Raw genomic sequence first — 17,648 nt, 5'->3', positions numbered from 1 at the left:
GTTTGAGCGTGGATTTTTTGGAACATGGCAAAATAAGTTGAGTTTAATGGATATGCACTGACAGTGTAAAATAGTTTTACACAGTCATCCAATCAAAGCATGCCACATAGGAGAGATAATTACATTTGACTTTAATTTTAATTAAAAGAATAAGATATTTTCTAATTTAGCGGAATTCAATTGAATGTCTGTGTAAAATTATTTTACACTGTCAGTGCATATCCATTAAACTCAAATAAGTTTGAGTGTGGATTGATTTATTATAAACATGGAGCTGTCTGGGTTTCTTTAAATTGGATTAAGATTAATTAGGCTTATTTTTAATCATTTACTGATTTAAACAAAATTTTAAAAAAATCCACATCACCTCATTAATTCCATGTGGTCATGCCACATGGGCCACCGCAGCTCCGGCGTTGACCCAGAGCTCCGGAGGGACCAAAATCAAACATTTTGACAAAGGTTAGAGACTAAAACCCACCTTTACTCCGGCGAGGGACGAAAACCAATCATTTAATAAAGGTTAGGGACCAAAAACTTATTTAAGCCTAATAATTTTAATAAAACAAGAACATTAATTGTTATTTCTTAATACTTATGCAACAACCTTAAAGTGTCAGTTATATAGGAACGGATGGAGTATAATATGAGATCACTTTCAGGTAAGAGAATACTGAATTTGAGTATGAGAAGTTGGCAAGGTTGTAGGACCGTTGATTTGAAACAAACCACATCATTATGGATACTTATCCCCATCATTATTAGTAGATGTATCTTTCATGCATGTTTTTATTTTGTTGTACACCTTTCAACTTCACTTCACTTAGCATTTTCTTGTGAAGTTATGTAGCTATCATGTTGAGCTATGCAATGACAGATTTGCGTCTTTGGCAACTGCAGAGGAGTGACTCCTCTCTTATGTTGGATCCCATTTTGGAGATTGTTCCTCTGGTAGTCGTCGGAGGGCCTGCGTCTATCGAGCAGACTTCTGGAGCCATTATTTAGGAAGACGGCCAAATTTGTGAAGTTAAGGGGGGCTTCAGTTGATAAAAGGAAGCGAGCCTTTTTGTCTGGTCCGCCACACAAGAAGAGTTTTGCGGAAGAAGAGTTGACTGCTAAGGGGGATTATGGGGCCTCTCTCGGTGTTGTTGGCACTGGAATTGGTCTTGAGGAAGCAATGTGATCTTTATGGGGTCCCACAATCATATTAACGTGGGTGGTCTCCATGATTCTTTGGGCTCTTCTTCTGACGAGGTGTGTTGGAGTCATTCGTCTACCACGGTTGTCGTAGATGCCAACATCTGACTTTACCATGAGGTGGTCAGTGTGCGTTGACATATTCGAGATTGTGTAGCTCCAAGGTTCTTCGTCTCCTTATTGAGGCCAATGCTCTAACGACATTTCTAGACTCTATAAATGCTACCAACAAGAGGCTTAAGGGGGGAAACGTATTATGGGGAAGCTGATCAGTTTGAATGTTGCTATGTCTAAGAAAGAATCAGATGCTCTTGACTTGAAGGTTTTTTAGATTATAGCCCAAATATTTGGGGGGCATTCGAGGGTATTCGTGCTGCTGATTTAAATGAAGTCAAGAAGGCAACAACTAAGGAGGCTCAGACCATGCTCGATAATGCTAAGGTGGGAGCACGAAAGAAGCTCAGCGACTTGGTTCAGGCCCATGAGAAGAGGCTAGAGAAGTTGGATAATGAAATGGACGCAACCGTGTATGGGTAGTTGACGTCGGCTCTGATCTAGTTAAGGCTCATGAATCCTAACCAGAAGGAAGACAATGTCTCTTTTTCTTACATGATTGAGGGCAGAAATCCATGTATTTTCTTTATTAATGGAACTTGCATTATGGTCGTTTTCATAAATGCCTCTGACTCTTAGTATTTCTCCTCTTGTAATTTTCCTCTTTTTTGGCATAACATCGACTCTTGACAATCTCTTAAGCTTCCCATGAGTGTTGTCTTCTAATTGGCTTTGATTACATTCACAACTTTCATAAATGCGCAGCCGTGCGCTGCTTTTCTCCTAATGGGACACAAAGGTTTTGACGACCCTCATTAATTTAGGTCATTTCAATTGAGGGGTTCTCATAACAATTATGGATCCCGTTGCAATTGAAGGAAACTATTTTCCTATGAATTGAGAGTTTATCCGCTCGACATTTCTCATATCTCATCTTCTTCAGAGTCCCACTCTTTGTCTATTTTCATTTTTCTTCTTGCTTCTTTGAGAACTTTGAAAAAAAGGAGCCCACGGGTAAGGATTTATGGATCAAGACTTGGGGTGCTCATGGATTAGGCATTCACATTTGTGCTAAAATACCAAAAGAGGTAAATGAGGAGGATGCGCTGAGAAGTTGATCGATGACCGCATGGACTTCTTCTGTTCATACTTCAGACTTCATATTCCATGTGAGGTGGAGTTTGTACGAGGTATTCTGTTAGATGTATTGAGTTTGGGCCTTGTAAGCTTGGTAGTATGGGCTGCTCAAAGGCCCGTTTAGTTGTTGGGTATGGTTTTGTTAGTATTGTGTATGTACTGTATAAATACTTGTATTGTTAGTTGAATGATATGAAACTCAGTTTACAGAGAAATCACTTTTCATTGAGTTTGCTTTGTGAGTCTTTCTACAATTGGTATCAGAGCTCCGTAAGGGGCCTGAACCAGAAAACCGCAGTTTTCGTTTGAGTGTAGTGAAGTCCAGAAGGAAGGTGATAACGTGAAGGAAGAAGAATTTCATCATCAGAAGGAAGAGAAGGAGGGTGCGCAAGGAAGAAGAACGTTCATGGTAGAATCGAAGGAATCGAACTTTCTTCAACCTTCGGTACCGAAATTCGATGGCTTCTATGATCATTGGGCCATGCTTATGGAGAATTTGCTGAGATCAAAGGAGTATTGGGGGCTGATTGAAGGAGGAGTGCCGGCTCTGCAACCAAATCCAACCCCTAAACAAACCAAGACTCATGAGGATCTGAAGCTGAAGGATCTCAAGGCCAAGAATTACTTGTTTCAGGCCATTGAGAGAAGCATTATGGAGACAATCTTGTGCAAAGATACAGCAAAAGACATCTGGGATTCGATGAGGATGAAGTATCAGGGTTCTAGCAAGGTGAAGAGGGCTCAACTGCAAGCTCTCAGGCGTGAATTTGAGGTTCTTGGCATGAAAGAAGGTGAGTCTGTCAATGATTACTTTGCAAGAACCTTAGTAATTGTGAATAAGATGAAGATTCAAGGTGAATCTGTGACAGAGACCATGATTGTAGAGAAAATCTTGAGGTCAGTGACCGAAAGATTTAACTATGTTGTGTGCTCTATTGAGGAATCCAACAATGTGGATACCGTCACTGTTGATCAGTTGCAAAGTAGTCTCTTGGTTCATGAGCAGAGGATGAAAGGCTATAAAGAAGAGGAACAAGCCTTGAAGGTGACTAATTCTGGTGGTAGAACAGGAGGAAGGGGCAGAGGAAGATTTGGCAGAACTGGTAGAGGGAGAGGAAGAAACTCCTTCAATAAAGAGAATATGGAATGCTACAGATGTCACAAACTGGGTCATCTTCAGTATGAATGTCCAAGCTGGGAAGAAAGTGCCAACTATGCAGAAATGAACGATGATGAAGAAGAGCTATTGCTAATGGCACATACAGATGCAGAAGAAGAATCCACTAAAGGCAAAGTATGGTTCTTGGATTCTGGATGTAGCAATCATATGTGTGGAACTAAGGAATGGTTTCATGATCTTGATGAAGATTTTACCACAACTGTCAAACTGGGAGATGATTCCAGAATGCTTGTGAAAGGGAAAGGAAGTGTTAAATTGCAAGTGGGAGGATTAAACCAAGTCATAACTGAGGTTTACTTTATCCCTGATCTGAAGAATAATTTGCTAAGTGTAGGACAATTGCAACAAAGAGGTCTCAGCATTAGCTTTCAAGGAGGATGGTGCAGGGTTTATCATCCTGCAAAGGGTCTCATTATGCAGTCAAAAATGTCCTCAAATAGGATGTTTGCTATCTTAGCAAGTGTACTCACTCCCAGTTGCTACAAGGTGACTCAAGATGATGTTACTAATCTCTGGCACAGGAGATATGGACACTTGGGGTTTAGTGGACTCAAGATCTTATCTCAGAAAACTATGGTCAAAGGATTACCCAAACTAGAAGCATCAAGCAAAGTGTGTGATAGTTGCTGCAAAGGAAAACAACATAGAGACCCTTTTCCACAACAGAGTACCTGGAGGGCACATAAGAAGTTGCAACTGGTTCACTCAGATATATGTGGACCTATTCAGCCTGAATCAAACAGCAACAAGAGGTATTTTATCACCTTTATTGATGATTTCAGTAGGAAAGCATGGGTATATTTTCTGTCAGAAAAATCAGCTGCTCTAGATACTTTTAAGAAATTTAAGGCTGCTGTTGAGAATGAATGTGATGAAGCCATAGGGTGTTTAAGAACTGATAGAGGTGGGGAGTTCACCTCTGCAGAATTTACTGAGTTCTGCAATCAAAGTGGCATCAAAAGGCAGCTGACAGCAGCATATACCCCACAACAGAATGGGGTAGCTGAAAGGAAGAATCGTACTATAATGAACATGGTAAGGAGCATGTTAGTTGAGAAGAATGTTCCAAAAATGTTCTGGCCAGAAGCTGTGAATTGGGCTGTATACATACAGAATAGGAGTCCAACAGTGGCAGTGAAAAACATGACACCAGAGGAGAGTTGGAGTGGGGTGAAACCCTCTGTGCATTTCTTCAGAATTTTTGGTTGCACTGCTCATGTGCATGCCCCTGGAGTCCACAAGAAAAAACTTGACAGTAGAAGCATCAAATGTGTCCTACTTGGAGTGAGTGAAGAGTCCAAGGCATATAGGTTGTTTGATCCTTTACAGCAAAGGATCATCACAAGTAGAGATGTGGTGTTTGATGAGGAGAATAAATGGGATTGGAGTGGTGAAAAAGAGAGTAGCAGTGACTTAGTGGACCTTGGAGAGGAGGAAAAAAGAAATGACCAGGTTGCTCAGGTTGCTCCAATTGCAAACCAATCTGATCAAACTATGGAAGTATCTTCAATACAAGCAGCAGCAGCTACCTCAAATTCAACACAAGCAGAACAAGCAGCAGCAACTACCTCAACTCCCTGTAGAGCTATTGATAGTACAGTTTCTTCTGAAATGCAAGGCACTGGGGAAGGAAGAAGTGCAAGGGGAAAGAGAAATGTAACTCAACCAAATTGGATGAGGGAATTTGTGAGTGGTGAAGAACTTGATAGTGAGGAGGAAGGATTCAGTTTTTCTGTTCTTTGTTCCTCAACTGATCCTGTCTCATTTCAAGAGGCAGTGAGAGATGAGAAGTGGAGGACTGCTATGGATAATGAAATTGAGGCTATTGAGAGGAACAAAACTTGGGATTTAGTTCCTTTACCAGCTGGTTCCAAGAGCATTAGTGTTAAGTGGATCTACAAGACTAAGTACAATGAGAAAGGAGAGATTGAGAAGCATAAAGCAAGACTAGTTGCTAAAGGGTATGCACAACAACATGGAATTGATTTTACTGAAGTGTTTGCCCCTGTAGCAAGATGGGACACAATTAGAACAATTCTAGCTCTTGCTGCCATAAGAAGGTGGAGTGTTTTTCAGCTGGATGTGAAGAGTGCCTTTCTACATGGGGAGATTGGTGAAACTGTATATGTGGACCAGCCTTTAGGATATCAGAAAAAGGGTGAGGAGGACAAAGTGTACAAGCTCAAGAAAGCGTTGTATGGTTTGAAGCAAGCTCCAAGAGCTTGGTATAGTAAGATTGAGTCTTACTTTCTCAAGGAAGAATTCACTAAATGTCCCTCTGAACACACACTGTTTGTTAAGAATGGCAATGATGGTAAGTTGTTAATTGTGAGTGTGTATGTAGATGATCTGATTTTTACTGGTAATAGTGTCTACATGTTTGAAGAATTTAAGAAGTCTATGGAAAGGGAGTTTGCCATGAGTGATCTGGGGAAGATGAGCTACTTTCTAGGGGTAGAAGTTGTGCAGAATTCCAGAGGTATATTCATAAGCCAAGGAAAGTATGCCAAAGAAGTACTTGAGAGGTTTGGCATGAGTAACAGCACACCTGTTCATAACCCTGTGGTGCCTGGGAGCAAATTGTCAAAGCAAGGATGTGGAATAGAGGTTGATTCTACTGAGTACAAGCAGATGGTGGGAAGCCTAATGTACCTTACTGCCACTAGACCAGATCTTATGTTTGCAGTGAGTTTGGTGAGCAGGTATATGGAGAAGCCTACAATGCAACATCTTCAAGCTGTGAAGAGAATAATGAGATACTTGAAGGGAACTAGTGAACTGGGAATTTTTTATGACAGAAGAGGTGAAGGGAATCTCATAGCATTCACTGATTCTGATTATGCAGGGGATCTTGATGATAGAAGGAGCACTTCAGGATATGTCTTCCTTCTTGGAACTGGTCCTGTTGCTTGGTCCTCCAAGAAACAGGCAGTGGTAAGTCTCTCTACCACTGAAGCAGAATTTATTGCTGCTGCCTCATGTGCCTGTCAGTGCATATGGTTGAGAAGGATCTTAGACAAACTTGGCTTTACTCAAAGCAAGTGTTCTAGGATTTTCTGTGATAATAGCTCAGCCATTAAGTTGTCCAAGAATCCTGTGTTACATGGTCGAAGCAAACACATAGATGTGAGATATCACTTCCTCAGAGATCTTGTCAAGGAAGGAAAAATAGAGTTGGTTCATTGCAGCAGTGAAGAGCAAGTCTCAGACATTATGACCAAGGCCCTTAAAGTTGCTACATTTGTGAAGCTAAGGAATGAACTAGGAGTGTGTAGTCTTGCTAAGTAAACTGAAACTACTTGTAGTATTTTCAGTTTAAGGGAGAGTGTTAGATGTATTGAGTTTGGGCCTTGTAAGCTTGGTAGTATGGGCTGCTCAAAGGCCCGTTTAGTTGTTGGGTATGGTTTTGTTAGTATTGTGTATGTACTGTATAAATACTTGTATTGTTAGTTGAATGATATGAAATTCAGTTTACAGAAAAATCACTTTTCATTGAGTTTGCTTTGTGAGTCTTTCTACATATTCTTGCACGGGTGAAACGCAAGAGAAAATTTTCTTTGGCTTCGTTAACTCTTCCAATAGCATCTCTCGTTCTTGGGTGGACTCTTGTTCCTGAGAGTGGATCACTCTACTTTCTTATCTTCTTTTGGCAAATGGAGTGGATCATTTAAAGAGTCAATGGAGTCGCTCGGGGAAAGGTCTATTGTGGACAAAGTAAAGTTAACCATACCCTTAGTTTTTTCATGCCTTTGGTGTTCTAACGGTTTCTTTAGTAGAATTTGAAGGTGTGGGATTAACATTTCTACTTCCTTGTTTTCCACTTTCTTTGTTGACTCTATTGAGGCCATTCCTGTTTGAAACATGACTTGTAATATTCGACAATTTGATGAAATAAGGAATTTAGCAATTCATCCTTGCCTTTTAATTTTGAAACGCCCCAAAATTGCGTAGTTTATTGTTGTTTGCCCGAGTTAACGTATAAGAGATTCGTTGTATAGAATTCGCTTTGCATGTGTTTGGGATTGTAAATCCCTTTTTAGACAATTCGGGTCTGTTGTAGTGATAATTAACTTGATTACATTTTTTCTTGATAGTGACTAGATACTTTGACTTAGTTATGGTGCCCCAGGCATCGGAGGTGGTACCTCGGACCAGGGACTTGGCGACCAGGTTATCCTACGTCTGCAGTCCAATCGACATTGCCCAATGTGAGCCCGGTTGAAGGAAGTAAGTTTTTCGATTTAGTCTTGGTGTCGTACATTGCCTCATATGGAGAAGACTTTACATTGAAATGCTCCTACATTTGAGGCCTGGTGGGCATTATCCAGTGTAGGGCTCAATTGTAATAAATTTGGGGAGAATCAAGTGTAAAGTAAAATATCGTTATGCGACATATATTATTCGGTCATAAAAAACTATTATGATAATTAGGAATCTTTATTGTTATAATGTATAGCACATCGTCAATATTTAACCAAATAGTTATTTTATTTTGTAACAATCCCAATTTTAACTAATTGTGTTAGGTTATGAAAGGAAAGTATCTAATAATTAAGTTGCTTAAAAAAATATCCACATGCATCATACACCTCAACTTTTGATAATCAAATCAAAGTAGAATTAATTGTCTTCTTGATCATCCCCCATCCCATTTCGCAAATGATCAATTCGTAGATTCGGTCTCTTTCCACCCCACATGAAAAAGTATTATTGTGCTTCATAAACGACATCCGAAAATGCTTTTTGTAAAGAAGGATAAATGATATATAAAGTACATGTTTCATCTTTATTTCTCTTTTTTTTTTCTACATCTTTTTTATCACCAAAAGCGTTACAGTTTTGATATCAAATTATGGGGTATAGCTAGCTCATCCTGTACCCCATAATTTTCCTTCACTTCAGTTTTGATATCAAGTTCATATTATATCTCCTGCATTTCATGCATGTAGATCGAGTTACACGTCTCTTCTAGACAATCCTTTAATATGCCACCTCTAAGTCCTGCATATATATATATATATATATGCGTAGACAATCACAGGACGAAAAGAGATCAGAATTAGATATCCTTCAATTCGGAGGACAACTATAGATTAAAGTTTAAACCATTATGTGGGTGTTCTTTTTTGAACTTTTATGTGGGTGTGTATAATATAAAAAAGGGAATGCTAACTTACTCCCACTTGTTTTTTTAGAAGGAGTAAGTTAGCACTCAACACCTTTTTATTTGAACAAGATCACCCTTCATTTTTTTTCTTTTAAAATAGTTAACATGTGGGTTTTAAGTAATTTTGCTTACCAAATCTTATTTCTTTTATTCGGACATCACCCTTCTCTTTCTTCTCCATCAAACCCCTTCCTTCTCCTTACTCTCTCACCTTCCCAACACAACAGATGAATGAGAAGAAAATTGTTTCTCTGCGTTACCCATCCTAGCCTATTTAGATATTAATTCCATAAGCCAATTTAGATATTAATTCCCTTTTTCTATGTTTTATACTCTTCTCCATAAATTAACAGATCCATGTAGTTCTATGGTTTTGTATTACTACGTAGTACGTACACTTGTGTTTACTTAAAATCAAGGTTTTAATTTCAAAAACAAAATCCAGGTTCTGGAATTTGTCATGCCTCATCTATTCCCTTTTGTGGGTCGTCAATTATATACTCTATTTGATTACAAAACCAACAAAGCAATTTGGGTTTTTTTTTATTTATAAATTTGGTGGAGCAAGAATTGGTTGGCAAGAGGACTGAGGAGGACTTGAACTTATGCTTTGAGTTTGAGAAGCTTAAGATGGCCGATGGTTTTTGGGGTGGTTTCCTGGAAGGATATTTCAATGGAAATTTTGATAAATGTGGAGAGAGAAAAAGAGGTGATATGGGGAGAGAGAGAGAGGAAGAAGGTGATAAATGAGGAGAGAGAAAAATTGCAGATTTAAAATTAAATAATACTTGGGTAAATCAAATTACAAGATAATCATCATTTAACTAATTTTAAAGAGAAAAGGTGGGGCAATGTTGTCCAAATAAAAAGGTGTTAAGTGTCCTTTTAAAAATACTACTATAAGTGAGAGTAAGTTAGCATTCCCCTATAAAAAAATATGTATAGGTTAAATATGTTTTTAGTTGTCGTAAATAAGAAAAACTCGATTTTGGTTCCTTGATATAAAAAAGTATATCAGCATTTAATCCGTTAGGCCGTTATTACAACATCAATTTTAAGTGATGATGTGACTAACCAAAATCAAATTTAACAATGTCACATGTGGTTGGAAACTAACTTAACAGGTTAGTATCAGATTGATTTTCAGTTTAAAAGTATTTTCACTTCACGAAAGTTCAAAAATCTATCTCACATTTAGGGCATTGAAATGTGTGATCTCAAATTTCAATACTCAAAACGGATTTTCAAACTGAAAACCAAATACAACCTTAAATGATATCACATGTGTTTTACCTAAGGGCACTGAACCGGTATTCTTATAAATTGATGATTTAGACTGTCTGTTTAATGTATTCTATATATAAAATATTTAATTATTAGGACTAAATTATGAATTATAAATATTTGCTTCAGAAGATAAATTGATACAAGTTAAAAAGGTTAGGAAACCTTTCCATTTTTGAGTGGGCAACGAAAAAATCACCTTTTACCCAATGTCATGAATCTTTATTCTTACAATGTTTCATAACGCAGTCCTCTCTCTCAGCCTATCCTCTACCGTAATTTTTCTTAGTTTTTTTCATTATATACATATCTTAGCCTTGTGAAATAAGTCTAGCTAATTGCCCACTTGAAAATTATAAATAAAAAATCTGACCATTGATTCATGTTTAGGTGTCCCATATGTGATCTTGTCTTGCTTTTATAAACCTCCTAGGTAAGCCAATGGTGAATTTAATTAATATTGTATTGCGAGTACAGGCCGGGAAGGTAGGATTACATCCAATTTGCTTTAGAGATATAAAAAAAGAAAGTTAAAGGGAAATTAAAGACATGACTATACTTTGCCTAGTGGTGTACTGCATAATATCCGGTCATTTGATAAGTAATGCTAAGCTTTTCCTCCATACCCCACTACAAGTCTACAAAGATTTATCTATAAGAGCATCTCCAATGCAAGGTTGCTAATTGGGTTGCTTAAACACTATTTTTGTGGGTCCAAACTGTCACATAGGATTTAAGCAACTCATAAGCAACCCATGTTGATTTTGCTCTAATGCAAGATTGCTTATTTTACTTTTAATAGGGTCCCACTATACTTCTTATATTTATATTTTTATTTACACATTTAAATTTAAAAATTAATTCAATGTAACTGATTGCTTTCTTTTTTGAAAATATAACTGATTACTTAATCACTAATTAATCATCTTATCAACTAATTTCTTAATTAAATACATTTTCTTTCTTTTTAAGGCCCAAATGAATCCTCAGCCCACCACTTAAATTTTTTTTGCTTTGATTTTTTTAACATTATAATACAAGTCCACCTGCTTTTGTGTTTATATTTAAAAAGGTATTAGAAAATAAAACATAATCTCAAGAAGTATCTGGAAACAAAGAAGGTTTATGACTTTCTGCAACCGAGAGAAATAGACGAGAAGAAGAGAGAAAGAAAATGGGATTTTCTCTTCAACCCTTATCTTCTTCCACTCGTTTTTTAGGCTTTCAACCTCACGCCGTCGCCGTCTCTGTCAAGCGACAAGCAAGCCGTCGTTTCCGTGCACCCCTTCGTCACTCTCACGCCCCTGGTCTCTCTGCTTCCCACATGCAGTAAATCAACGCTTCCAGCAAAAAATCAGACCTTCCCAAAACCATATCGGAGGTTCAATCAGACCTTCCCAAACCCATTCCACTGCCATCGGAGGTTCAGAGGTCATGATTGGTGGTTTCCACCGATCGGAGATTCCACATCTGTAATTTCATCTTTTAATTTTTGTGGGTTTTTTTTTTCTATCTTCAGTTGATTTGTTGTAGAAGTGTAAAAAAAATCGTTTCTGAAATTTGTTTATGTCTGTTTTTTTTTTCTTTCTAGAATTTGTTTCTAATTTCATCTGATAATAAAAAAATTGATTCAAGTTTGGAATTTTTTTCTGATTTAAGACTGGAATTTGCCTACTATTCCCATTGATCATTGTTTCCCTCTATTTTGTTAACTGCAATCAGTTGTTGTGATATTTTATAATAAAAAGGTAGAAGAAAGGAAGCTAAGCAAGCAACGTTCCTTAACTTTAAAGAATACGCAACGACAGCTCAACCAACTCCAATGGTTCCAAAAAATAAGAACGTTGCTTATTTTCTCCAACCTGGTTAAGCAACCTGCGTTGGAGTCCCTCTAAGAAGGGATCAAATTTATGATTGAGTAAAATGCACTCATCCTCCTTAAGGTTTGTCAGAATGACACTTCACTCCATTCTTGTCTTAAATTTACACTCCACCCCACCTCCCTCAATAAGTTAACATCATCTAAAAAGATGCTAACGGAATATTCTTTTCCTCATAAGAATAATTAAAAACTAATAATTAAAATAACAAAATCATTTTTTAATTTTTTATTTAGAGTAACAAAAACTTTTCAGCAATAAATATAAAGAACTTCAAATTAACTTATAGTAAAAATATTTTTAAAATGGTAAACTTCCTTCATTACAAAATATAACTTCTTTAGAACCAAAAAATTATTCTATTTTTAACTCAACTAATTATTTTAAATATTTAATAAAAATAAAAATAAAAATCATTTTTATTTGCTTATGTAGAGAATTTAAATACTATAACAAATTATGGCCTAAAAGCATTTCTTGCCCCTGATGTATACGGAAGGGGCTGATGTGGTTTTTTTTTTTATTTCCTGGAAATGCCACGTGGAAATTACGTTTTAAATTAGGAAAAAATGGTGAGGGAGATTCGAACCCAAGCCTTGAAAGTGGCAAAACCAATCCCTAACCATGTGAGCTACATAGAGATTTGAAATAGTTATCAACACAATTTTATTTACATCATTTATTTCTTCACAAAGATGCATAGCCAAATGATGCATGGAACCACGCGTTGCAATTTTTCACCTCTTCATCTGTCCAGCAATCCCCATCAATCAAGGAGAGACGCCTCTTCAATTCATACTTTATCCTAAATCTCGGCAGAGATCAAAATCCATACCCTTTTATGTTAAATCTGGGCATAGAGATCAAAATAACCAATTTCAACCCCTAGTGGCCAATTTGAAGCTCATGGTAAGAAAATATCTTCAAATTCAACACAGGAACAAACCCATCTTCCTCCAACCCCCTTCTTCTTCAACCTCCTCCTCTTACCAACACCAACAACGTCATCACCACTGCACTCAAAAACCACAACAGTAAAAGCCAAAACCTTATGACTCGATCCATTCCGCACAAACCATCCATTTCATCCAGATTTGCGAACCCCTCACTTTGATCACACGTTCCTTAACGCCGGCAGCCTACAGAATAGACACCGGAACCCCACCCATAACCATTGACAAGCTCGAAGCCCGCGACGTAGTCGCAGAGCCTCGACATCTCGCCGGATGTCCCTTTCTTCTTCTTCAATCCTACCAAGGTTTTGTTTCGGAAAGCTTCACATATGGTGTTTAGATTTCGTTTTTTACCTTCAAATTCTAATCGCAACTGCTGAAACCCTTTTTTTTATCCCATCAATTTTGGTGATTTTTCTGTCACTTTCTCTGTGCACACAATGATTAAGATTTGCAACATGAAGAGGAAAGGAGGAGAGATGGCAGTGTGAAAGGGGTAGGAAAAGAATTTTGTGAAGAAATAAAGTTTACTGACCCTATTAGACACTGGAGATTTTTTTTCATTCTCCCAAAGATTACTATTTTTTGTTTGAACATTTTCTCATACATGGATTATAGTTTATTATGAAGATCATTTACAATTGTTGAGTTAATTCTAATGAACAAAAGAGTCTAATATAATAATGGCAATATTCATAATTTGAAGATTAATTAAGATTAATTTATAGTTAGTCATATTTATTCTCAAAATCTGAAAAGTTTAGGATTATTCCATACAATTCACCCTTAATTTAAACTATAACAAAAATAATTTTTTTTTCACTTTTTTAACGAATGAACAATAAGTTAATTTGAAGTTCCTTTGTTGAAAAGTTTTGTTACTCTAAATAAAAAATAAAAAAATGATTTCGTTATTTTACTTATTAGTTTTTAAATATTATTATGAGGAAAAGAATATTCCGTTAGCATCTTTTTAGATGATGTTAACTTGTTAGATGGAGGTGTGGTGAAGTGTAGATTTAGAAGAAGAATGAGGTGGAGTGTCATTCTGAGAAACCTTGAAGGGGGTGAGTGTATTTTACTCTTTATAATTAGTTGGGTTCGATCCAACTAACTTAAGAAACAAAAAATTCATGTACACGGACTTTTGGAGGAGCCATCTTAAACCCGGAGAGGATGAGAGAGGAAGGTAGAGAGAGAGAGAGTGAGGAAGCAGGGTGGGAAACGGTGGGAAACATGAAACGCGGTGCTAGAGGAAAGCTCACGTCGTTCTACTTCTCCCATTTCCCTGACACGCATGGCGAGAAGGAAATGAGGGGGATTTTTCAGAGTTGGGGTAGAGTGTGGGAAGTTTTTATTCCCCTGAAGAAGGACAAGGCTGGCTACCGCTTTGGCTTTGTTCAGTTCTTGGATGTTAAGGACCCGAAAAGCTTGGAGCGGGAACTGGATCAGATTTTCATTGAGGGGATGAAGCTGTATGCCAATCTCCCTCGCTTCTCTAAACCCCAATTCAATGTTGAACCAAGGGTACAAGGTGAAGGTGTGAAAAACGACTAGAAGGGGGGGTTGAATAGAGTTTTGAATATAAAAACTTTCCCCTTAAGATTTAAAGTAAATCTTTTCGGTTTATCTGAGATAGATGGTGCTACGGATAAAGATAGAGAGAAGAGAGAAGCACACAAGTATTTTATCCTGGTTCACTTGATAAATCCCTCAAGCTAATCCAGTCCACCCGTTAAGATGATTTTTTCCTTCTTAGAATGAAGGCAATCCACTATTCAGAGTTTGATACAACTGCACTAGCAACCTGCTCAGTGACTAACAATACAATGAACTAGTAAACACTAAGATTCACTCTCTTAGTCTTCTCAAGGATACTGACCTAACTGGTCCCTTAAGGAATCACCACTAAGATACACAGATCCTAGTCTTCTTAAGGATACTGACCTACCCGGTCCCTTAAGGAAAAACAAACAACTGTTTGAGGTTGGTGTTTACAAAGGTTTGCTTCTGAATAAGCTAAGTGTAAACTAAATAAGAACAGATGAAGAAAGTGAAGGCTTGAATCTTTCTTGTATTGCAACTCTTGGTTTCTCTCACTTGTCTTTCTTCTTTTCTTCAGCCTTAAATAGTCCAAGGTGCAAAGGATATTTCTGTTGAGAGAATGTGACCGTTGGAGGGCATTTCTGGAACTTCCAGAACCTGCTGTGGCTGAACCTTGGTAGGTAGGCTTGTCAGAATAGTACACTGCTCTTGTACTACTTGATAGAGACATTTGCCTTTAACCATTGACTTCTGATCTGACGACGCTTCATGTTGGAACTTGTGAAGCTTGGTGATCAGAGTCAGAGGGAAGCTTGGATCCTCTGACCTTCGTAACTTCTGCTTCTGGACCTCAGAGTAGAAAGTATTTGGTCTTTAGAACCAGCTTACTCTTGGACTTCAGAGTTTTCACTTCTTAGCTTCTGGACCTTCAGAGCTTCTGGACCTTCAGAGCTTCTGATCCTCAGATCTTCTGATCTTTAGATCTTCTGATCTTCAGATCTTCTGATGAATATATTTTCTGGTATCAGAATCAGAACATGTTTGTCAAAACACTCAAGACAAACGTTAGAGTACCATAATTATTCATCCACAAATAAATACTTGTTATCATCAAAACATAGAGTTGTACCACATGACCAAATCTTGATCTTACACAGGGGCCTCGCTCCAGCTTCAAGAAGATGCAGAGGGAGAGTGTGAAGACGACACAAGTGGAGAACGAGTACCCCTTTGGTAGATCCTTTAAGCAAGCGTTGATCTCCGGACTTGCACCGATGAAAGCTGCTCAGCCCACAACGCCTATCAAGGTCTCTGAGACTTGGAAGATCAAAGTCAGGGGCTTTTCCTTGAAGGTTGAGGCTATCCACAAGGAGAGGGAGGTTGATGCGTGGCTACAGAGGAGTCTTGTAGGGAAGCTGAGGCACTTGGGGACTGTAGAATCGTTACAAGAAAGCTTTTACTTGGAAGGGTTCAAAGCTATCAAGGTGAGATACATTGGTGACAACTGGGTTCTTCTTAGTGGGGAAGAGCAAGAGCATTTGGAGGAATCTTTGGAAGGGGCAAAGGAGTGGATGGAGAGCCTCTTTGAATAGGTTAGCCCTTGGCAACCTCACTTTGTTCCCAGTCATAGACTTACCTGGGTAAGGTGTGAAGGCCTGCCTTTGCACCTTTGGAACTGGCAGTGTTTCAAGCAACTGGTAGAGAAACTTGGCTCCCTGATCTCCATCGATAGGAGACCTCTTCTTTCAACAGACTGGACTGGGCAAGGTTGCGCATCAGAACTATGGCTGAGGACCAGATTTCCTTGTCCAAAGTTGTGTCTTGGAAGGGGTTCAACTTTAGGGTCCGTTTGTTTGAAGAAACTTGCTCTGCTCAAGGACCAGGCTGCGCTGTCTTTCTGTGGAGGATGACGAAGACTCAATATCCAGTGATTGGTCCAATAAGGAAGCGGATTTGAACTCCATTAACTCAGTTGAAGACGCAGGGGAGGATGAGGGCGCCACCGGTGATCAGATTTGCCACTCGAGAAGTTTGGTAGGAGAGGATGACGTTGGCCTGGTTGGGCGTGTTAGAGAAGGTAGAAGTCAATTAAATGCTTCAGGAACAAAATAAGCAGACGTCCCATGATTGGTTGACGTTTATAATGTTTGTGATCAGGTTTTGTCAACTTCTAGAGAATTAAACGGCGGGGAGGATTCGAGGCAAGGAATCAAAGTTGACTCTCCTCTTTTTAAGATGGGAAGGAGTGAGGGCCAATTAAATGTGGGCATGCTTATGGTTTCTCTACTGAACCTGGACAACAATATTTTGCGGCCAGTTGGACCCATATTGGACAAAAATCCGTTTTTTCTTGGGCCAGAGGACTCTCTTGGGCCCAGTCCCATTCTTGGCCAAGGTCCCTCCTCAAGCCCAGGGCACTCAGTGTAGTGGAAACCGACCCTAGCAACAAGAGTAAAGTTCCCAGTCATGATTATCTACAGAAACAATTGAACATCGACGATTTTTTTGGCAAAGGGGTGCTTTCCCAGGGAGATCAGCAGAGTTGAATCAAGGGGCTTACCATGAGCTAGTCGATGGTGTGTCGGTTAATGAAGGAGATGCCGATGACGGGGCCTCGCTGGTCAGAGGAACGTGTCACGCGACCAGCTCGATATCTTTGGAAGTGGCTAACTCTACAAGGAACTCGAGCTTGAACGGCGGCACCAATGGTTTTGGAGGCTCCGTGAGGTCTGGGATCCCCCCTCTGCCGCTTCAACTTCGTCTGCGAGTGGGTCTCGAGGGGGTGGAGGTCGTGAACAGAAGAGAAGAGAGGTGCGTCAGTTTCATTCATTCTGCAATTCTCTTCCTGACTCGGGTATCCGCAATTGCAATAATCTTTTCTGGCTTAAAGAGGAACTTAAGGAGGCCTCTAGACTCTGGAGTAAAATATTCTCATCCCCGACACACCACCCCATTCTTCTTTTAAATCTACACTTCACCCCACCTCCATCTAAAAAGATGCTAACGGAATATTCTTTTCCTCATAATAATAATTAAAATCTAATAAGTAAAATAACAAAATCATTTTTTATTTTTTATTTAGAGTAACAAAACTTTTCAACAAAGGAACTTCAAATTAACTTATAGTTCATTTGTTAAAAAAGTGAAAAAAATTTATTTTTGTTATAGTTTAATTTAAGCGTGAAATGTATGGAATAATCCTAAACTTTTCATATTTTGAGAATAAATATGACTAACTATAAATTAATCTT

At 38.4% G+C, this 17,648-nt stretch overlaps 1 long non-coding RNA gene across 1 annotated transcript; it reads right to left on the bottom strand.

Moving 5' to 3' along the window:
- Positions 1–14,593: 14,593 nt before the first annotated feature.
- Positions 14,594–17,400, bottom strand: LOC130734276 (uncharacterized). Its single transcript, XR_009017863.1, has 2 exons — positions 16,958–17,400; positions 14,594–16,836 (listed from the first exon to the last, which is right to left on the bottom strand). It is a non-coding gene; the product is annotated as an uncharacterized LOC130734276 (long non-coding RNA).
- Between the last annotated feature and the right edge of the window lie 248 nt (positions 17,401–17,648).

This window comes from Lotus japonicus, chromosome 1 (genome assembly GCF_012489685.1).
Source record: "Lotus japonicus ecotype B-129 chromosome 1, LjGifu_v1.2".
Taxonomy (NCBI): Eukaryota; Viridiplantae; Streptophyta; class Magnoliopsida; order Fabales; family Fabaceae; genus Lotus; species Lotus japonicus.
This window is presented reverse-complemented; position numbering and strand designations above follow the sequence as displayed.